This window comes from Lithobates pipiens, unplaced genomic scaffold (assembly GCF_037356315.1).
Source record: "Lithobates pipiens isolate NorthernLeopardFrog02 unplaced genomic scaffold, aLitPip1_a1.2 Scaffold_19, whole genome shotgun sequence".
Classification (NCBI taxonomy): Eukaryota; Metazoa; Chordata; class Amphibia; order Anura; family Ranidae; genus Lithobates; species Lithobates pipiens.
The window spans coordinates 444,407,618-444,431,538 of record NW_027507764.1 but is presented as its reverse complement, the minus strand read 5'-3'; the positions used below and the strand labels follow the sequence as shown (position 1 = coordinate 444,431,538).

At 48.3% G+C, this 23,921-nt stretch overlaps 1 protein-coding gene across 5 annotated transcripts in view; it reads left to right on the top strand.

Moving 5' to 3' along the window:
- Positions 1-2,350: 2,350 nt before the first annotated feature.
- The window catches only part of RB1CC1 (RB1 inducible coiled-coil 1), a 230,354-nt gene continuing 208,783 nt past the window's right edge, over positions 2,351-23,921 (top strand). For 2 of the 5 annotated variants that reach the window (XM_077492689.1, XM_077492685.1), the window contains exon 1: positions 22,664-22,800. The gene's annotated coding sequence lies outside the window, so the exon portion shown is untranslated. Of the gene's footprint in view, positions 2,484-20,775; positions 20,935-22,663; positions 22,825-23,921 lie in introns of those variants that run through there. The other 3 variants (XM_077492686.1, XM_077492687.1, XM_077492688.1) reach the window with 3 other exon arrangements.

Sequence of the window (23,921 nt, the reverse complement as noted above, 5' to 3'; positions counted from 1 at the left end):
TGGTAGCTGTGGCTCCTGTGTCCGCTCGGCTCCTCAGGCTTCCTCTGCCATGTCTCCTCATCCGCCAAAGCATTAGGCATCCAATAGACTCACCTAATGCTGTGGCCAATCAGGAGACAGGTCTCACTGACCTGCCTGCTGATTGGCAGGGAGGAATGTTAGTGTGAAAATAGCGAAAATTCATTCACTATGACACACAACAGGCTGAGCCCATCCTATTTTGAAGTCTATTAGAGCCTCAACTGCAGTGAGTTTGGAACATCTGGTATGGACACTCAGTGCTGCACCATGTGAATATTGCCTGTGCTATGGAATTTTATTGTTTATTAGCCATAGGGATGAGCTCAGGGGTGTTCGCATGGTCCAAGGTGCAGAGCCCGCCAGGAAGTTGGCACAGCACTGCGCTAATCACAGGCAGTGAGACATTGCCCGATCTCTGCAGCCGCGCATCGGGAGTCACCTCCCACTCTAGTTTTGAACATTTCGCCATTCATTCACCACAAAAATGACGATATTTTGTGAACCATTTGGCGAAACGTTCCACAAAGTAATAGCACACCAATCGGGAACATTCCACACGTTTTGGTATATTACTGTCTATGTAGTGTAAAAGCTGTGGGAGGAGTTAGGGTGGTAAATTTGGCTATAATAATAACTGGAAGAGTCTACAATTTCTGGGGAAATTGTGTGAAGTGTTCTTGCCTCCCCTACTGGAGTGGGCAGAGTAACTGGGTGGAGTGGCTTGAGTAATTTTTGTGTGGTTGGAGTGGCTGGAGTAACTGAAAAGTGTTAAAAAGCTTAGTATTTTGAAAAGTATAAATAGTAGTAAAAAAGTTGAAGTCCCATCATTAGCTGAAAAAGCTGAACATTTTTTTCAAATTTTGTTTTTTTTTTCAAAAATAATTTTTTCAAAAATAATTTTTTCAAAAATTATTTTTTTATACGATTTTTTTTCACATTTTTTTTTAAAAATTATCTTTTTTTCCAAAAAAAATTTGTTCAAATGTTTTTTTTAAAAAAATTATTTTTTTTTAAAAAAAAATTTCATGGGGTGATCATAATGTTTTGGCTGATAATGGGGTGGTCATAAATTATTTGGCTGATCATGTTGTGGACATACTGTTTTGGCTGATCATGGGAGGTCATAATGTTTTGGCTGATCATGTGGAGGTCATAATGTTTTGGCTGATCGTGGAGTGGTCATAATGTTTTGGCTGATTGTAGGGTGGTCATAATGTTTTGGCTGATTGTGGGGTGGTCATAATGTTTTGGCTGATCATGTGGAGGTCATAATGTTTTGGCTGATCGTGGGGTGGTCATAATGTTTTGGCTGATCATGTGGAGGTCATAATGTTTTGGCTGATCGTGGGGTGGTCATAATGTTTTGGCTGATCTTGTGGAGGTCATAATGTTTTGGCTGATCATGGGGGGTCATAATGTTTTGGCTGATCGTGGGGTGGTCATAATGTTTTGGCTGATCTTGTGGAGGTCATAATGTTTTGGCTGATCATGGGGGGTCATAATGTTTTGGCTGATCATGGGGGGTCATAATGTTTTGGCTGATCATGTGGAGGTCATAATGTTGTGGCTGATCATGTGGAGGTCATAATGTTTTGGCTGATCTTGTGGAGGTCATAATGCTTTGTTTGGCTGATCATGGGGGGGGGGGGCCTTAATGTTTTGGCTGATCATGTGGAGGTCATAATGTTTTGGCTGATCGTGGGGTGGTCATAATGTTTTGGCTGATCGTGGGGTGGTCATAATGTTTTGGCTGATCGTGGGGTGGTCATAATGTTTTGGCTGATCATGGGGGGTCAGCTTTTGTCACCTCCCTCTCTAGTTTTGAACATTCCGCCATTCATTCCTTGGGACAAATTTTGCCACAAAAATTACGATATTTCATGAACCATTCAGCGAAACGTTCCACAAAGTAATAGCACACCAATCAGGAACAATCCGCACATTTCGGTATATTACTGTGTACGTAGTGTAAAAGCTGTGGGAGGAGTTAGGGCGCTAAATTTGGCTATAATAATAATATATATGTGAGATAACAGTAGGTGGTCTTGCTATGTAAGAACACTTAACGAAATAAGCAGCAAGAAATCGGAAGGAATCCTAAGCTGCCATGATACCACCAGCAAGGGAAAATGAATGCTAGGAAGGTATATATGGCCCATTGGATTCACTTTATGTCTGTACAGTACATGACACTATGGCTGTCTTTTCATGAGAGCGGTATAAGTTCCAGTTTCTTAGAACTAAGACTGAAAGTAGCTTTTATTGCAGAGCAGAGCACAGAGCCTGAGCCTCGTCCATACAGCCCTGACAGGAAGCAGCGCCGAGCGTGCACGTCTACAGGGATCCCAGGGAGGCCGCCCCTCACGTCACACCGGAAACCAGCAGCCTGAGCGATGCTGAGTCGTCAGCAACAACAACAATAACAAGAGAACATTCCTGACTGGCAGCCGGACTGTGCCCGGGTATGAGGGGTCATTGCTGGGCAGGTGGGATAGACAAGTGATAGAAGGTGGTGCAGCTCTTTGTGGTGAATGGTGTGTAGAGGGAGCACAGCTCCCAGCTGACTACTCCTCCCCCGGCCTGGACACTCAGGGCCCTGGCAGATGGTGTGTATGGATCCAGCTTCCTGTCCAGTCCTGGGTGACACCTGTGCTGGGGACACATGGGGGACAGTCCCCAGACAACACACAGGGGGCTCAGGCTTTTCCCTGGCAGTGCATTGGACCCTGTGTTCACACACTGACACCATACCACTGCCAGAGCAATGTACATTGCTGCCTGCTGATAGGAAGCAATAGAAGAAGTGCAAACATGGAAATGTTACTATAGGAAACCTGAGCCTGGGCAATGTACACAACCACCTGGATGAAATCAACTTCACATCAGAGTTTCCCCATCACATCAAAGCCCAATTCACATCAGAGGTCCCCTCCCCCCATCACATCACAGAACCCATCACATCAGAGGTCCTCCCCATAACATCACAGAACCCATCACATCAGAGGTCCTCCCCCCCCCATCACATCACAGAACCCATCACATCAGAGGACCTCCCCCATCTCATCACAGCCCACATCACATCAGAGGTCCTCCCCTATCACATCACATCACATCACATCACAGAACCCATCACATCAGAGGTCCTCCCCATCACATCACAGAATCCATCACATCAGAGGCCCTTCCCCATCTCATCACAGCCCACATCACATCAGAGGTCCTCCCCTATCACATCACATCACAGAACCCATCACATCAGAGGTCCTCCCCTATCACATCACAGAACCCATCACATCAGAGGCCCTTCCCCCAACTCATCACAGCCCACATCACATCAGAGGTCCCCCCCCCCCCCCATCACATCACATCACATCACATCACAGAACCCATCACATCAGAGGTCCTCCCCTATCACATCACATCACAGAACCCATCACATCAGAGGTCCTTCCCCCAACTCATCACAGCCCACATCACATCAGAGGTCCCCCCCAACCCCATCACATCACATCACAGAACCCATCAAAACAGAGGTCCTCCCCTATCACATCACATCACAGAACCCATCACATCAGAGGCCCTTCCCCCAACTCATCACATCCCACATCACATCAGAGGTCCCCCCCCCCCATCACATCACAGAACCCATCAAAACAGAGGTCCTCCCCTATCACATCACATCAAAGCCCACATCACATCAGAGGTCCTCCCCAATCACATTACATCACAGAACCCATCACATCAGAGGTTCTCCACCATCACATCACAGAACCCATCACATCAGAGGTCCTTCCCCATCCCATCACATCAGAGGTCCTCCCCTATCACATCACATCACAGAACCCATCACATCAGAGGTCCTCCCCTATCACATCACATCACATCACAGCCCACATCACATCAGAGGTCCTCCCCCATCACATTACATCACAGAACCCATCACATCAGAGGTCCTCCCACATCACATCACAGATCCTTCCCCATCACATCACAGAACTTATCACATCAGAGGTTCTCCCCCATCACATTAGAGAACCCATATCATCAGAGGTCCTCCCACATCACATCACACAGCCCCCCCCCCCCATCACATCAGAGGTCCTCCGTCACATCACAGCTCCCCTTCACCTCAGGGGTCCCCACATCACAGTCATTCCCATCACATCAGAGGTCCTCTCCACATTACAGTCCCCTCTCTCAGAGGTCCTCCCCACATTACAGTCCCCCCCCCATTCACATCACAGTACTCCCCCTTCCTCCTCCACATCAGAGCCCCCCCTGTCAGAGCCCTCCCTTCATATCAGGGGTCTTTATCACATCAGAGATCCCCCTACACATCAGGCCCCCCACTTATAAGAAGAAGTTTCCCTTCACATTACAGTCCCCCCTTCACATCAGGGGGGTCACCATCACAACAGAGGTCCACCTACACATCATAGGTCCCCCTCCAGATCAGAGGTCCTCCCATAACATCACTGCCCCCTTCGCATCATGGGTCCCCCTATGACTTCACAGTCCCCCTTTCAAATCAGAGGCCCGTCCATTACATTGCAGGCCTCCTTCACATCAGGTTGTCCCCCCCATCACACCAGGGGGACATATCAGAGGCTCCCCAAAACATCAACGTTCTCCTTTATATCAAAGTCCCCCTTCACATCAGAATCTGCCCCACCGCTGCAAACCCCCTGCTCATTTGCCCCACCTCTGTACCCCCTGCTCATCTGTCCAACCACTGTAACCCCCTGTTCATCTGCGCCACCACTGCAACCCTCTGCACATCTGCCCCACCACTGTACTACCCTGTACATCTGTCCCACCTCTGTACCCCTCTGCTCACCTGTCCCACCACTGTACCCCCCTGCACATCTGGCCCACCACTGCAACCCCCTGCACATCTGGCCCACCACCGTACCCCCTGGCCCATCTGCCCTACCTCTGTAACCCCCTGTACATCTCCTCCACCACTGTACTACCCTGTACATCTGCTCCACCACTGTACTATCCTGTACATCTGCTCCACCACTGTACTACCCTGCACATCTCCACCACTGTAACCCCCTGCTCATCTGTCCTACCACTGTAACCCCCTGTACAGCTGCCCCACCACTGTACCCCCCTGCTTTTCTGTCCCACCCTTGTAACCCCTTGCTCATCTGCCCCACCACTGTAACTCCCTGCTCATGTATTCCACCATTGTAACTCCTTTCTCCTCTGCACATCTGCGCCACCACTGTACCCCCCTGCTTTTCTGTCCCACCCTTGTAACCCCTTGCTCATCGGCCCCACCTCCGTACCCCCCTGCTCTTCTGCCACAGAGCTGGAACCCCCTAATCATCTGTCCCACTGATGTACCTCCTTTTCTCCTGTCCCACCAATGTAACCCCCCGTTCATCTGCCCCACCTCTGTACCCTCTGCTTTTCTGCCTAACCACTGTAACCCCCTGCTCATCTGTCCCACCAATGCACCTCCTTTCACCTCTGTTTCACGGCTGTATCCCCTGATCCTCTGTCCCACCACTGTACCCCCTTCTCATCTGCCCCAACACTGAACCCCCCTGCTCATCTTTCCCACCCCCTGCTCATCTGCCCCATCACTGTACCCCCCTGCTTTTGTGTCCCATCGCTGAACTCCCTTCTCATCTCTCCCACCACTGTGCCTCCTGCACATCTGCCCCACCACTGTACCCCCTTGCTCTTCTGTCCCACCACTGTACCCCCTTGCTCTTCTGTCCCACCACTGTACCCCCTTGCTCTTCTGTCCCACCACTGTACCCCCTTGCTCTTCTGTCCCACCACTGGTACCCCCTTGCTCTTCTGTCCCACCACTGGTACCCCCTTGCTCTTCTGTCCCACCACTGGTACCCCCTTGCTCTTCTGTCCCACCACTGGTACCCCCTTGCTCTTCTGTCCCACCACTGGTACCCCCTTGCTCTTCTGTCCCACCACTGGTACCCCCTTGCTCCTCTGTCCCACCACTGGTACCCCCTTGCTCTTCTGTCCCACCACTGGTACCCCCTTGCTCTTCTGTCCCACCACTGGTACCCCCTTGCTCTTCTGTCCCACCACTGGTACCCCCTTGCTCTTCTGTCCCACCACTGGTACCCCCTTGCTCTTCTGTCCCACCACTGGTACCCCCTTGCTCTTCTGTCCCACCACTGGTACCCCCTTGCTCTTCTGTCCCACCACTGGTACCCCCTTGCTCTTCTGTCCCACCACTGGTACCCCCTTGCTCTTCTGTCCCACCACTGGTACCCCCTTGCTCTTCTGTCCCACCACTGGTACCCCCTTGCTCTTCTGTCCCACCACTGGTACCCCCTTGCTCTTCTGTCCCACCACTGGTACCCCCTTGCTCTTCTGTCCCACCACTGGTACCCCCTTGCTCTTCTGTCCCACCACTGGTATCCCCTTGCTCTTCTGTCCCACCACTGGTACCCCCCCGCTCTTCTGCCCCACCACTGTTACCCCCCTGCTCATCTGTCCTATCAATGTACCCCTTTTCTCATCTGCCCCACCACTGTATCTCCCTGCACATCTGCTCTACCGCAGTATCCCTATGTTCTTCTGTCTCACTACTGAATCACCTTCTCATCTTTCCTAATACTGAACCCATCTGCTTATCTGCCACACCCCTGTAACCCACTTTCTCATCTGCCCCACCGATGTACCTCCTTTCACATTTGACCCACTGCTCTACCCTCCTTTTCTGTCCCACCACTAAACTCCCTTCTCATCTGTCCCATCACTGTAACCCCCTGCTCTTCTCTCCCACTACTGAAACCCCTTCTCATCTCTTCCACCACTGTATCTCCCTGCACTTTTGCCCCACAGCAGAACCCTTCTGCTCTTCTGTCCCACCTCTGAACCCATCCTGCCCATTTTCCCCACCACTGTACCCGCTTCTCATCTATGATATCTGTGATATGCAGAGAGGTGAAAGGAAGCAGAGATGAGACACAACTACCTGTCCTGGCACACTCGTCCTGCTGATCCACATCTCACATCCAGCCCATGTGCTTGCATGTGATGTCACACACCATCATCTGGAATGGGTGCGCAATGATGATCTCAGGTCAGGGGCATTTTCTGAAAGCAGTGGGCTGTCCTGTGTGCAGGATCATAAGTTGAGCACCCCGCAGCTGAGGAAAAGTGTGGTGCTCTGCACCACAGGAAAGGTTGGGTGTGATTTTCATTGCCCTGAATATTGGCTTTGGCTTAAAGGGACACAGAGTGCGGTTCAGTAGTAAGTGATGCAAAGGTTCAGGAATAATTTCAACAAAGTTCCTAGAAGCTCAACAGTCATTCCACAAACTGTCACCTGATTGTAGTTTTCTCAATCACAGTGAAATCCCTTCTTTCTGAGATTGTAGTGGCAACCAAGCGAGTCATCTTCCTTCAGATGGTGAGCGGGACTAGCAGGACTGTGATTGGCTTTAGCAGTGGCCAATGACAATTCTCCTCCTCCTGGAAACAGGGACCACCCTCCATCAGAACTGCACCCAATCTCTTCCCCATCACAAAAGCTGACGATCGCAAATACAGCAAAGTTAGAGAACCAAACAGTTTCCCATATTTTACAATGTGTGGGGACACAGTGCCTCCCCCTCAGGGCAGGTGCGGCATGGGAAATTCTGAAGTTGGAATGCATTCGTGTCTCACTGACACTTCCCTGCACTGCTCTGCTCATGGGGAAGGAGCAGAGTGCCGGCTAAAGCGGCGTTGCGTGCCTCTTGCTGCACCAGTGCTTGGGATTGCCTACCCCTGGTCTATTACTATCCTATTGCTTGTTTTTCTATTTCTGTGTCTATGTGGGATTGGATAGATGGTAAATACTTGGTTTAAACTCATGTTTATTGTAATTACCATCTTTGAGGCAGTTAATGCAACTCTGAGTATTTTGATTGCTGCAAACAGCCTGAAATATCAAAGTTCTGATGTCCCAATGCATTTCAGTGGAAGTTCCTCCTCCATGAAGTACAGTGGTGGTTGGTCCTTACCACTTGTGTCTGTGAATGCACTGAGGCAGGGCTCGACAAACCCCAGGCGCCAGGTCGCCAATGCGACCAGAAATCGCGACCTGGCGCCTAAGCTGCCACCAGCCCACTCACTATCGATGCCCCAGACATGCAGCAGCATTAACACTGACTGCCGTCCTCCTCCCTCCTTCACACTCTGCAGCACCGCACTGTGTGTGAAACTGACACACAATGGAGAGAGGAGGATCTGTCAGCCTGATGTCGGGGTGGGCGGGACCCGGCCGGGGTGGGGGCGGGACCCAGCAAGCTATCAAACACCAGCCAATGGGATCTGGGCGGGCCGCTACGTGTATGTGGCCCGCCCCTTTTTTTAAGCAGCCCAATTGTTGGCTGGTGTTTGATAGCTGCTGAGTCCCGCCCACCCCGGCCGGGTCCCGCCCTCCCCGACATCAGGCTGAAATCTGACATATCCACCTCTCTGTTACTTGTCAGTTTCACACCCGGCAGGGTCCCGCCAGCTCCTCTGTTACATTTCAGTAACAGAGTGCTCCGTGTGAAACCTGCCACCGCCAATCAGTGCCACCTGCCACCAATCAGTGCCACCTGCTAGTGCCAACCAGTGCCACCTCCAATCAATACCACCTGCAACCAACCAGTGCCATCTGCCACCGCCAATCAGTGCCAGCGCCAACCAGTGCCACCTGCCAGCGCCAACCAGTGCTGCCTGCCAGCGCCAGTGCCACCGCCAATCAGTGCCACCTGCTAGTTCCAACCAGTGCCACCGCCAATCAATACCACCAGCCACCACCAACCAGTGCCACCTGCCGCCAACCAGTGCCACCGCCAATCAGTGCCAGTGCCAACCAGTTCCACCTGCCAGTGCCACCACCAATCAGTGCCACCTGCCAGCGGCAACCAGTGCCATCTGCCACCGCCAATCAGTGCCACCTGCCACCACAAATCAGTGCCACTTGCTAGTGCCAACCAGTGCCACCGCCAATCAATACCACCTGCAACCACCACCCAGTGCCACCTGCCACCACCCAGTGCCAGTGCCAATCAGTGCCACCTGCCAGTGCCACCGTCAGTCAGTGCCACCTGCCAGTGCCGAGTGCCACCGCCAATCAGTGCCACCTGCCAGTGCCACCTGCCACCGCCAATCAGTGCCACCTGCCACCGCCAACCAGTGCCACCTGCCAGTGCCAACCAGTGCCACCTGCCACCACCTACCAATGCCACCACCAACCAGTGCCACCTGCCAATGCCAACCAGTGCCCCTGCCAATCAGTGCCACCTGCCACTACCAATCAGTGCCACCTGCCAGTGCCACCGCCAACTAATGCCACCTGCCAACACCAACCAGTGTCACCACCAATCAGTGCCATCTGCCAGTGACAACTAGTGCCATCGCCAACCAGGGCCACCTGCCATCACCAACCAGGGCCACCTGCCAGTGCCACCTGCCAGTGCCAATAGTGCCACCTGCCAGTGCCAATAGTGCCACCTGCCAGTTTCAAACTAGTGTCACCTGCCAGTTCCAACTAGTGTCACCTGCCAGTTCCAACTAGTGTCACCTGCCAATGCCAACTAGTGTCACCTGCCAATGCCAACTAGTGTCACCTGCCAATGCCAACTAGTGTCACCTGCCAATGCCAACTAGTGTCACCTGCCAATGCCAACCAGTGTCACCTGCCGATGCCATCTGGCAGTTCCACGTGCCTTCCAGTGGCAACCAGTGCCACCTGCCAGTGCCAGCCAGTTCCATCTGTTGCCAGCCTTACTCTTTCTGGTCAGCCTATACCCCTGATGTAACAGCGTTTCAATGGAGTTATTGACTGGGTGCTCCATTGTGAGTTAGGGATAGGGGGTGAAAATGAGTGGCCTTACCCCGGGAGCTGAAAAAAAAACTGGCTCCTAACTTTTTTAACTGGCTCCTAAATTCAAAGCAAATTTGTCAACCCCTGCACTGAGGTAGGTGCTTCCAACATGACATCCATTAATGACTTCCTATACAACCGCACCAATGTTGTATTCACATGGCATCAAAAAAATTGTTAGTCTGTGGTTGTGACTTGGGTTTTGTCACTTATATTGGTGGTCAGTGGAAAAAAATCTCCATACATTGGTGGTCAGTGGGAAGAATTCTGCTTACATTGGTGGTCAGTGGGAAGAATTCTGCTTACATTGGTGGTCATTTGGAAGAATTCTGCTTACATTGGTGGCCAGGAGGGAAGAATGCCCCTTATGTTGATGATAAGAAGAAACCATGTCTTTTACATTGATGATCAGTGGGAATATTTCTGCTTACATTGGGGGTCAAGGGGAAGAATGCCCCTAATTTGGTGGTCAGTGAGAAGACTTCTCTTTACGTTGGTGGTCAGTGGGAAGAATACTTTTTACGTTGGTTAGTGGGAAGAATTTTCCTTACATTGGTGGTCAGTGGGAAGAATGTCCCTTATGTTCATTGCCAGTGGGATAAATGTCCCCTATGTTGGTGGTCACAGGGAAGAATGTACATTGGTGGTCAGACAGAAGAATGTACCTTATTTTAGTGATAATGCCACCCTTACAGACAACTTAAAACATCAATGGTTTTCATCATGTTGCTGGCTCTGCGCTGGTCCCAGAATTAGGTAGGCACCAAAAGGAGAGGCCAGTCAGCTAGTAGCTGAAGGAACCCCTTGGCAACCTCTGGAGGAGGTATTGGGGCGGATTTCTGAAGACTGGCCCCAGGTTCATGGTACTGCTGAAACAGACCTGTGCATATTGCTGTCTGGAGGATGCTGTACATTATGGGGGATTGTTGAAGTGTATCTCAGTCAGGTTTCCAGTCTCCTTTGTAGATATCACCTAAGCTTATACCTAGTGGGAGTCAGGCTCTCTGAGGTGCTATCCTGAGAAGCCAGGATACCCTCTCCGCCATGCTTTTTTTTGCCTCTAGAGAGTCCGCCCCTCCCATCTGGAGGTGGCTGATGTGTGGGCTCCTTCTCCCTCTATAGTTCTGGGAGAGCCTATACTGCTCCATGGATTGCTGATCATAGGTGGCAGCAGGCCAGCCGTGGGTTTATTTTTGTCCGCCCGTCCGGCCCTACATGCCTCCGCCATCTTTTACGTGGCAGAGTGGAGACTTGCCCGGCCGGAAGTGAGGTATCCGGCAAGGGGCAGCACCATGGAGCAGGTAGCGCATAGCGTCACTACCGCCGGAAGTAGCACAGAGGAAGGAGAGAATCTGGTTCCTATATTCCGCTTCTGGTCCGGTGTTCTAGCAACATACATCGCAGCAGCACCATGATGGATTCGGTGGCGGCAGCAGCGAGAGGGACAGGCACAAGCAAGGTCCAGGAAAGGGGTGTATGGGTGGTGTGCCCCGTATACTGTGGTGCCTCTCTTTCTCCTTACATCTTTTCCCCCTGGTGGCTGGGGCCTGTCTGGACACATGGAATTTCTGTGTTTATGCTTCCTGTGCACCCGTGGTGAGCCTATTAGCAGGCAGGTTTACTCACTGATGTTTTTTATGTATTCTTTTTTTTTTTTTTTTTTGGCAGGCTAAGAGCTCTGACCAGGAGGTTAAAAAGAAGTGTTGGTCATGTAAAGTGAAGTTACCTGAGGAATGGAAGAAAACTTTGTCAAACCTGCATTGACTCCCTGGTTAACAAAGAAGTTTCTTCTGTGCAGCGATTTAATCACATCAGTTAAGAAATCTGTTCGCTCTTCTCTTACAAATCCATCCCTGAGTCAGCCGTCTACCTCAGGATCCACTCAAGGCTCACAGCTAATCCCGACTGTGGAGGGTGAGGTTGGTCCTCCTAACCAAGGGGAACATTCCCCCTCTCACTCCAAAGAGGAATAGGAGGAGGAGGAAGGGGCAGAAGATGCGCACTCAAAATGCAAACTGTCTTTAGAACAAGTAAATGGTCTGTTAAAGGCAGTTTATGCCACACTGGGTTTAGGTGAAAAGAAAAAAGAATAATCTCTGCATGACCAGATGTACGCAGGGCTTAGTGAACCAAAAAGTTGCACTTTTCCAGTACATTCAGTAATCTCTGAGGACATTAAATAAGAATGGGCAGAACCAGAGAGAGAGAGAGCCTTTTTCCCCCAAGAGCACATAAAAGGCGGTTTCCTTTTTAATAAGGCCCAGTGGCACTTTGGAATAAGGTTGCTAAACTGGACGCAGATTTTTTCCCCGAAGTATCCAGATAAACTGACCTGGCATTCGAGGACATGGGAATACTAAAAGATCCCATGGACAAAAGGATGGATCAACAACTTAAGAGGGCTTGGCAATCCATCATGGGCAATCTTAAGCTGTCTATGGCTACTACTTGCGTATCTAGAAATACGGAATACTGGGTAAACCAGCTAAATTCCCACATTATTGCGGATTCACCCAAGCATGAAATACTTGATTCTTTTCTCAATCCTGTCAGCGGCTGTAGCTTATATTGCAGATGCAGATGCATCTGCAGAATCGATAAGGATGACTGTGAGATCTTCAGCCTTAACTAACGGCGACATCCAAAAGTAAACTGCGTGGTATTCCGTTTATGGGAGATCTTTTATTCGGTCCTGATTTATATTCAGTGTTAGGACAGCTGACAAAAAGAGATCTTTCCCCATTAAGAAGAAAAAGCAACCAGCTAAACTGCTTTTTCAACCTCAAAAGGCTCAAGGCTCAAAAGCTCAGGAAAAAAGCACTAAACCCCAGGAGAAAATAAGAAATTGGTCAGCGCAGAAGGGCACAGGCAAAGGGAATATCCTTTTCCATCCTCCTGTGTCAACGAATAAAAAGCAATGACTCTTCATTGCCAGTGGGAGGAAGGCTTCAAGAATTGCTCCCTCACTGGGCAAGTGTGACAGAAAACCAATATATTCTAGACATGCTGTCCCAGGGATACAAAATAGTTTTTTGGATCCTCCTCCAGAAAGATACTTTGTAACAAACCTACCAAGGGACAAAACAAAAGCTCTAGCTATGACGAACCTGTTAAAGGATCTGATGCAACAGGGGGTTGTGATTCAGGTATCTCCAGAGGAACGTCATCAGGGTTTTTATTCCCATATTTTTGTCTGGTAAAGAAACCATCTGGGAGCTTCTGTCTCATTCTCAACTTGCAACCATTAAACAAGTGAGTCATATACAGAAGATTTATCATGGACTCGATCTTTTTGGTAAGAAATCTGTTAACCAAGGAAGGCTTTGTGGCATCAATCAATTTAAGAGGTGTATACCTGCGTGTTCCTATAGACTCCCAGTCCCAAAAGTTCCTCAGGCTGGCAGTAAATATGGGGAAGGAAGTGCTGCATCTCCAATTCAAGGCCCTCCCTTTTGGTCCTTCATCCTCCCCATGGATTTTTACAAAAATAATGGCGGAAGCCCTCGCCCTTCTCCGTCTTTAGGGAATTGTGATAATCCCCTATCTGGACAACATCCTCTTCTTTGCCCCTTGCAGGGAGAAATTGCAAGAAGACCATGGCAAGTTATTTGGAAGCCTTGGGTTGAATCGTGAACCTTCAAAAAATCAAACTTCAATCCGGCTCAGTTCAATTTCTAGGTTACCAGATAAATTCATTAGAGCAAAGAATCTTTCTTTTGGAAGAGAAGAAAAACAAGGTCAGAAATGTAGCAGCTATGCAACGAACAAATCTGGAGGTATCAATCAGAAAGGCTATGTCAGTCCTGGGAACCTTAACCTCAGCAATACCGGCCATTCAATGGGCAAGGCTCCATTTCAGGCCTCTCCAGAGTTTTCTCTTAAGAGTTAAGAAACCTTAGACACAAAGGTAAAACTCCCACCAGGGTCCAAAGGACCCTTTGGTGATGAAGAAGTCGGTCAATTTTGTCAACTGGCTTACTATGGTCATTCCCCACCGAAAGAACAGTGCCGACAGATGCCAGCAGTTGGGAATGGGGATCACAATCTACCACAAGGTGTTTGGTCCTGAACCAAGACAGAAAAGTCCTCAAACTGGAGGGAGTTAAAGGCAGTTGCATTAGCATTGGCTGCCATCTCTCCAAACCTCCAGGGGTCTCACGTGCAAATTCTATCAGACGCCACTATAGTGGCATACCTGAACAGACGGGGGGCACAAGGAGCAAGGCTCTTCAGTTGCTGTCGACATAAATCCTGGAGTGGCCAGAGTATCATTTACTCTCCTTGTCAGTGGTTTATCTCAAAGGCACACTAAACGAAGTAGCAGACTTTTTTGAGCAGACAAAAAATTCAGGAAGCAGAGTGGAGCTTGAATCCAGAAGTTTTTTCGTTTATCACGAAGACGTGGGGGTGTCCAAGTGGACCAGTTTGTATCAAAAGAAAAAGCACAGCTCCCTCAGTACTTTTCTCTTCACCGAGACAGCGGTTCTCCAGGGATAGATGCCTTAGCACATCCCTGCAACTTTCAGCTGGGCTATGCCTCCCCCCCCCCCCCCCCCCAGCTATTTACATTGGTATTATGGAAAATACAAAAAGAAAGAATGTTGGCAATTCTGATTACTCCATTTTAGCCGAAAAGAGCCTGATTCTCCATTACTCCATTCTGGCAGCTTCCTCTCATACAGGATCTAATACTTCAAGGCCCAAAATGTTACCCGGCTATAGCCAGGCTAAGCCTCACCGCCTGGTATCTGAAAATCAGCTATTACCCGCTTCAGCCCCAAAAGATTTTACCCCCTTCCTGAACAGAGCACTTTTTGCTATTTGGCAATGCATCGTTTTAACTGACAATGCCATGTTGTGCCCAAACAAAATTTACATACTTTTTTCCCCACAAATAGAGCTTTCTTGTGATGGTATTTGATCACCTCTGCGATTTTTATCGGAACTGCGACATTATGGCAGACACATCGGACAATTTTGACACATTTTTGGGACCATTGGCATTTATACAGCGATCAGTACTATAAAAATGCATATTAACACCAGGGGGCGATTAACGGGTTAATTGTGTTCCCTAGTGTTCTAACTGAAGGAGGGAGGGAACTGTATAGGGGAGATACTCTGTATGAACAGACTATCTGTCTCTTCCCTCAGAGAACCAGAAACTGTGTGTGTTTACATACACAGATCCCAGTTTTCCGTGTGTCAGCAGCGATCGCGGGAGCCCGGGGGTGATCGTTACCGCCGTGCACTCGCATCGGCTCCAGGGGCGAGCAGTGGGGGCGTGTGCCCCTAGTGGCCACAGGGCGAAGCAACGTAACATAACGTTGTTTCGCCCAGCCGTGCCATTCTGCCGTAGTACAACTGTGGCGGCTGGTCGGTAAGTGGTTAAGGAGCAAAGGATTGTCAGAACCTCTAGTAACCATTTTACTTTTTAGTAGGAAGGAAGTGACTAGCGCTATTTAAGCTAACGTTTTTGGAGGATCTGCAATACAGACAAACCGAACCTTTGAAGACATTGTGTCAGTTTTGGAATGCCTACAAAGTGGCGCAGACAAAGGTCTTGCAGTTAGGTGCAAGTGCTTGCCCTGGGAGTATACCTAGAGAGACCAATTTCTTCAGTATCTTTGGTTCCAAGATTTTTTAAGGCACTTGCTAGATCCAGACCAGCTCCTACTAAACATTTTCCTGGGTGGGATCTGTCAGTAGTTTTGCAAGCCTTCACAAAGGAACCTTTTGAACCATTGCAAACCATTTCGTTAAGAGATCTAACTCTCAAGATGGTGTTTTTAGTTGCGATTACAACAGCAAGAAGAATCGGTGAACTGCACGCTCGATCAGTAAAATAACCGTTTTTGTCCGTTTTCCCAGGTAGGATTATACTAAAAACAGATCCAGGGTTTTTGCCAAAACTAGCAGCAATTCGTAACCGGTCGCAGGAGATTATTCTGCTAAGCTTTTGTTCAAACCCTTCGGGTCTATTTCATAACTTGGATGTGAGAAGAATTCTGTTGCGTAACCTGGAAGTAACAAGGGACTTTAGGTGATTTTTTTTTCTTTGTTCTTTTTTCTGGCAACAAGAAGGGCCACCAAGCATCAAAGGGGTCAATTGCTAGATGGTTAAATAAGCTATTTTGGAAGCTGGGTTTGTCTCCCCCTCTGGGAATTTGAGTACACTCTACTACAGCTCTGGCCACCACATGGGCATAAAAAGCTGGTGCCACCCCAGATCAAATTTGTAAGGCAGCTACGTGGTCAAGTTACCTAACGTTTGTCCATCATTACAGACTGGATCTTCTATCAGCAGGTGATCAGGCATTTGGCAGAAAGGTCCTGCAGGCTGTTGTCCCTCCCTAGTTGGTAAGTCTCGTTTATCCTCTCAGATGCTGTCCTGAAAGACGTTTTGGGAAAATTCAAGTTAGACTTACTGGTAACTTGTTTTCCAAGAGTCAGTTCAGGACAGCAACAACCCGCCCTTGTTGTTTTATGCTGTGACTAACCATACTGTGATTATGTGTTCCAGCTTGGGCCGGAGGTACTCTGCTACAACTGATGAGCTGTGGGGAGAAGCCGCCTTTTAAACTTTGGTGTAAGTGGTGTTTCCTGTTGCAAAATGGGAGGAGCCACTCTCTCTCAGGTGCTGTCCTGAAAGACTCTTGGAAAACAAGTTACCGTTAAGTCTAACTTAAATTTTTTTGCTTAGAATAAAGATCCAGATTCTTCTTAGTTTCCCTATTGGAAGACCTCGCCTCTATTCCCATTCTTAGGACAACCCAAACTTGGGATTTTTTTGAACTTTCAGTCTTGGTGATAATAGTAAAAAAGAGAGTCCAAAACATATATGTATATGTACAATGCAAGGAAATCTCTCTTACCCTGCTGCTCCAAAAAGCCTCTATCCCACATTGAGGGTGCAAGCCCTGTATGCAAACGGATACATAGAAGAAAAGAAGGCTGGACGGCCGCACTCCGTGCAATTTCTTTATTCAAGTGCCGGAGACAAAGGTGAACTACGGGTATCAGTTTACATGTTTCACACCAAGGTCAGGTGTTTACTCATAGCTCCTGAAGCTGATACCTGTAGTTCACCTTTGTATCCGGCACTTGAATAAAGAAATTGCGTGCGGCCGTCCAGCCTTCTTTTCTTATAAAAAAGAGAGATAGAAAGGGGGACTCTCCAAATTGAAGGCAGGGACAGCAATCTGACAGGCATTCTAATTCCTCTCCACTCTCTCCAAAACCTAAGGAACGATGCTTTAAGTTCTGTGCACATATTTATGTTTATGTGTTTATAAAGTTTATTGAGCAGCCAATGCCTTGGACACCTTTGTGTCAGAAAATATCAGGCAGTGAAAGGACAGCTATATGTGAGCACCGTGATCAGTTTGCTGCAGAAAAGTACAGTCTGTAAACCAGTGGTGCCCAACCTTTTGAAGAGAGAGGGCCACTTAAGCGATATGGTAACTGGTCGCGGGCCACAATGAGCGGAGCAGGCGTTTGAAAGGTCCATGTCCACTCTGCATATGCCCTTCAATACAGTGTGATTTTAGTAATAAACTTACCTTTAGTAACAGTCTTTCATTCAGGTATTGCAGGCTGTTGCTGTCCCAGGCGGATGCATTTGGCCACCCCATCACTCATCATTCCACCTGTGACAGGAACCGGCGCTATACGTGAAGCAACGGTTTATACGGCTCTGCTCTGCAGCCGCTTGCTACCTCTACCGCCAGCTTCATTCAAAACACTGATGCTCTGGGATGGCAGGTCAGCAACCCGCGATCTGGTCTTGCCAACCCGCCATCCCAGAACATGAGGTCGCAGGCCACATCAGAGGGCCATATGTGTGCGTTTTTGTTAAAATGAAAAATTCTGTATACAAAACACTGCTTAACGTGAGTTACTATTGTTTACAAGCTGTTACAGGCATTTGGCATTTCAAAAGCCTCTGAACATCCATCTGAACCCCCCTTTTTTTTTTCTTGCGTTACAAAAAATACTTCTAAATTCAACTGCCTAGAAAGGACTATAAACAACCCTGTGTACATGTACACCGGCTTTCCTATTTCAAAGTGACCACACTAGGCATGAGAGCACATCCATCCCAGTGTGGTCAGTTTTCTTGCAGGATTTGTGCTGATATTCCCTCCCCCGTACAGCCTTTCACTGGGAAGATCAGTGTGCTACAGTTTGTCCACCCCTAGCTCTACAATTAAGCCCCAGTGGGCAGGGTGAAACGCGTCAGTGGGCGTGGTCTGAGGAGTGCCATTGACTGAGGCTTTTATATGTACACTCGTCTCAGGTGTGGGGCAGTTTCTTGCTTGAGGAAATTAGGGTAAATCTCTCCAGTGGGGCACAGCTCATTAAAGGAACTCCAAAAAACTGACAGGAGTTTTAGCCATCCTTACTCTGCCCAAAACTACAAGAAAACATTTTGGTTATAGATACTGTAATTCCAGGCAAAACCTTTCTGTGTATGGATGTGGAAACTTCTCTAGCAAAAAGACTTGGCTTTTTCTGGTAATGGATTAAAGTGGTTGTAAACCTATTACATCCACTTTAACCTACAGGTAAGCCTAGATTAAGGTTTACCTGTAGGTGCAAGAAATATCTTCCAAACCTAAAAGGTTTAGGAGATATTTGCAAGAATAGCGGCACCGATGTCTATGGCGCTTTTGCCGTAAACATCGGGCGCATGCGTACTGAGCGTGCTATTTCTAACGGCGATCGTGGCATTAGTGGCGGCACCAGCGCGCATGTGCGGGAGTGACATCATCGCGGCTCTGGCCAGTCACAGTGCTGGAGCCGCGATACCCGGAAGTCACAAGTATCATGACGGTGACCGAGGTGGTGACCAAGGACCGCTACGGGCTTTGTCTGTTGTAGTGCTTAATGATTGGGCTGCATTCACCTTTTTGCTGCCAGTGTCATTTTTGCATTTTTTTGCACACTTGTTGAAAAAAATTACTTTAGGCCTGAAGATTCCGCTAAATCCCCCAACATTATATGTATGACATGTTACGATATGTACCATGTGAATCGTAATTGATCCACCTGCCAGCACTCGCCATGTCGGTCCTAGGCCCGCAGATGGGTGGGGTCGCTGGTACTGGAGGTGTGTGGAAGCAATCGTCAGGCTGCCCAAATGCTTTCACCTGACAAGCAGGAACCTGCCTGTCGGTTTTTTACACACACACACAATCCCAGTGCTGCAGCCACCGGATTGTGTTTGAAACCCCTGCTGTCAGGTCCATACAATATACGGATCTGACAGCGAAAGGGTTAAAGTGGAATTTCAGTCAGAACCTAACTAACTAAACATATTCTCTGCCATATTCTAAGCCTAATCTATCTAACCCTATAAAGTAGAGCTGTGAGATTAAAGGGATTGTAAAGTAAAAATTGTATTTTATTTTTTTTCTAAAATAACAAACATGTTATACTTACCTCCACTGTGCAGCTCCTTTTGCACAGAGTGACCCCGAACCTGCTCTTCTGGGGTCCCTCGGCAGCTGTCTCTGCTTCTTCCCGCAGGTGCTTCTCACGTTCATGCGAGCTCCCTCGCATGGTGAGAAGCACCTGCGGGCGGGCTCCCGTGATACAGCCGGCGGCTATAGCCGCTCGCTGTATCACACGGCCCCGCCCCGTCACGCCGCGTCATTGGATGTGATTGACAGCAGCACGAGCCAATGGCTGCGCTGCCTTCAATCCATCCACTCCAGCCTATCAGCGGCCAGGCTGAACAGTGAAGAGGACATCGGGGGAAGAGCGCGGGACATTAGAGGGGTGAGGTAATTAGAACGGGGGGGCTGGGGGGCGCCGGCACTTTGAGATGTTTTTTCACCTTAATGCATAGAATGCATTAAGGTGAAAAAACATTTACCTTTACAACCCCTTTAATTGTAAAATAATCGAGATTGCGATTCTACCCCCTTGCGATCTTATTACAAAATTTCCTCTATTCAGTGCAGAGAGTTCTCTGCTCAAGCCCACAGTTGTCAAAAAAAACCCAAAAAACAGGCAGCCTACCAAGTTTATCACAACATCACTTAGGGCTCTTTCACACGTGCGAACCGTTCAGATCCGCCTGCCAGTTTTTTCAGCAGATCTGAGCGGTCGATCCATACACATCTATGGAGCGGCGGATGTCTCCGGGGACATCCAATCCCATCAGCTACGCAAAATCCAGACTGATGGAAACCCTATTTTCCATCCGATGAAAACGGACAGGCGGACCATAATTATCCGATTTCCCCCCCCCATTAGAGGAGAGCCGTGATCTGACAGGTCTGTCCCTGCACAATGTGCAAAGACAGACTTGTCATCCGCTGGCTCGGCGGGGATCAACAGAGCGATCCCCGCTGAGCAAGCAGATGGCTGGACATGGATCCGCATGTCTGAGGACCCTTAGGTGGAGATAAAGAGAAACATTGTAACATTTCGTTCTTTCAGATCAAAGGAATGAATTTCTGTCTGTAGATTAGGTCAGTTTAACCACTTAAAGACTGACCTTTTTTTCTGACACTTGTTGCTTACAAGTTAAAATCAGTATTTTTTGCTAGAAAATGACTTAGAACTCCAAACATTATATATATATATATTTATATTTTTTAGCAGAGACCCTAGGGAATAAAATGCTGATTGTTACACTGTATATGCACAGCGGTCTTTTAAATGCAATATTTTTGGAAAAAATACACTTTAATGAATTAAAATAAATGAAATATTAAAGTTATAGCCCAATTCTTTTGTATAATGTGAAAGATGATGTTGCGTCATGAGAATCGTGATCTTTATTCTAAGCAAAAAAAATAGTGATTCTCGTTTTAGCTAGAATCGTGCAGCTCTAATATAAAGCAAAAATCGCAGTATTTTCCTGTTCTGCAGGCTACCTGGTCCAGTCCCATGTTGAGCTGTTAGCGGCAGCTTCAGTGTACAAGAGAGACAGAAGCCTCATAGTAACTGTATGGGTGACATCACTTCCCAGGCATCTCCCAACCGTTGTCGGTTCTCTCCTGCATACAGCATCCGCTGCTGGAGACCGGACTGGATCGGCTTCAGAGAAGGTAAGTATAGAGATTTTTGCTATACAGGGTTAGATAGATTAGGTTTAGCATTAGTTGGAATTACACTTTAACAAAATGCTTGTTAAAATATATGTGAATGAACCCTCACCTTGTAAAACAAGCCATTTAGTTTAACTGCTTCAGATCCGCGGTATAGCTGAATGATGGCTAGAGCGCGGACCTACTTTGCCGGGACTATGTCTATTGACGTCCTCCCATGCCCAAGCAGCCTGTGCGCCCCCTGTGATCAGCAAGTTCTATGAGACTCGGCTGATCACAGATCAGAGTAAGGGGTCGATCCCAACCCCTTACCACATGATCAGCTGTCAGCCAATGACAGCTGATCATATGATGTAAACAGAGCCGGTAATTGGCAATTTTTTCTCCTCGCGCTGACAGCGTGAGGAGAAAAAAAAAGAAGCCGTTCACCAGCGGCTGTGAGAGGGACATTGGCTCAGATCAAGGAGAGGTGCCACCTGCCAGTGCCACCTAGCAGTACACAACAGTGCTGCCCACCAGCACCACCTATCAGTGCCCACAATCAGTGCCTCATCAACAGTGCTGCCCATCAGTGTCGCTTACCAGTGCCCATCAGTGCCATCTTATCAGTACCGCCATATCTGTCCCCATCAGTGCTGCCTTATCTGTGCCTATTAGTGCAGCCTATCAGTGCCCACCAGTGCTGCCTCATCAGCGCATATCAATAAAGGAGCAAAATTACCTGTTTGCAGAATTTTATAACAAACTATGAAACATGATTTTTTTTTTTAATTTTCCATCTTTTTTTGTTTAGCAAAAAATAAAAACCCAGCTGTGATTGAATACCACCAAAAGAAAGCTCTTTTTGTTTGAAAAAATTATAAAAATTAAATTTGGGTACAGTGTTGTATGACCACGCAATTGTCATTCAAAGTGCGTCGGCGCTGAAAGCTGAAAATTGATCTGGGTGGGGGGAGTTGAAGTGCTCAGTAAGCAATGGGTTAAAATAGAAATGAAAGGCAAAACATTTGTGTGTATGTATGTTTAAGAACATTATGAATAGTTTTTTTGTCTTTTTGATAAGCGATTGCATAATCTCTGTTTTTAGCTGTATAAGGGGCTTAGAGATCTGGAGGGAGGAGAAATGGCAGCACGCTAGTCTTCTCAGTAAATGACTGTGCAAGGGAGGTGTCTCAGCCCTAGTCTTGACAATTGGAGGACAGGCAGGCTGTATACCTAGCACAGCCAAAAAACTAACTGCCCTGGTATGGATGTACTCTCATGCTTAGTGTGGTCAGTTTTTTATAGAAAAGCAGAGGGACTTGCAGGATCAGCAGGCATTTCACACAAAGGAAGTAATACAAAGAGAATGTGATTTTATTTTATTTTTTTACATGGTACAGCAGACACATATCAGGAATATGACATTTTGGGGGGTAATGTGTTCTTTAACGCATGCCATAGCAGGTGCGTTAATGTACGGGATGGATTGCTTTAGTGTGAATAAAAAGGTATCACAGACAGTACTCAGCTGTGTTTTTATCAGATACAAATGAAATGAATTCTTTAGGTTTGTCCTCATACTACTTAGTAAAAAGATTGGGCAGATATGATACAATCAGGCTGTAAGGTGTATGGTCATTCTTGCTATGCTGTTTGCTCACATAATACATAGTCACTAATCGATGGATTGGCGTTCTGCAAAGCTGATGTCTGCACGTCTCAGTGGCAAGCAGGGACAAGCAAGGAACGTTCACATCCAAAGGGATCCCAGGGATGCCTCCTCTAACAACACACCGGAAACCAGCAGCCTGAGCGATGCTGAGTCGTCAGCAACAACAACAATAACAAGGGAACCTTTCTGACTGGCAGCCGGACTGTGCCCGGGTATGAGGGGTCATTGCTGGGCAGGTGGGATAGACAAGTGATAGAAGATGGTGCAGCTCTTTGTGGTGAATGGTGTGTAGAGGGAGCACAGCTCCCAGCTGACTACTCCTCCCCCGGCCTGGACACTCAGGGCCCTGGCAGATGGTGTGTATGGATCCAGCTTCCTGTCCAATCCTGGGTGACCCCTGTGCTGGGGACACATGGGGGACAGTCCCCAGACAACACACAGGGGGCTCAGGCTTTTCTCTGTACAGCATGCCTATAGCACCTGTCAGTGCATTGTACTTCAGACCTGTGTGCACACACTGACACCACGCCACTTCCTGGAGCTCTGTACATTGCTTCATTGCTGGATAGCTTATCTGGGAACACTCAGGATTTGACCTGACACCTCCATTATTAGGGTCATCCAGATCAGTGTCTCCAGGTCTGCATTCCTTTTTTATTTCTTTATTTAAATTTTTTTTAACTCTTGTCACCTACCTCCCATTTTTTTTCTTTAAATCACAAAATCAAGGCTGGAAATGCAGCTGCATTAAAGTGAACTGTATAGCTCAGGGATATGGAATTAGCGGACCTTCAGCTGTTGCAAAACTACAAGTCCTATCATGCCTCTGGGTGTGATGCTTGTGGCTGTCAGAGTATTGATATGCCTCATGGGACTTGTAGTTCTGCAACAGCTGGAGGTACGCTAATTACATATCTCTGGTATAGATGTTCCACCTCCCAGGGCAGCACAGACTTGCCCGTCCTTCCCATGGCCCGTCCTTCCCATGGCCCGTCCTTCCCATGGCCCGTCCTTCCCATGGCCCGTCCTTCCCATGGCCCGTCCTTCCCATGGCCCGTCCTTCCCATGGCCCGTCTTTACCATGGCCCGTCTTTACCATGGCCCGTCTTTACCATGGCCCGTCTTTACCATGGCCCGTCTTTACCATGGCCCGTCTTTACCATGGCCCGTCTTTACCATGGCCCGTCTTTACCATGGCCCGTCTTTACCATGGCCCGTCTTTACCATGGCCCGTCTTTACCATGGCCCGTCTTTACCATGGCCCGTCTTTACCATGGCCCGTCTTTACCATGGCCCGTCTTTACCATGGCCCGTCTTTACCATGGCCCGTCTT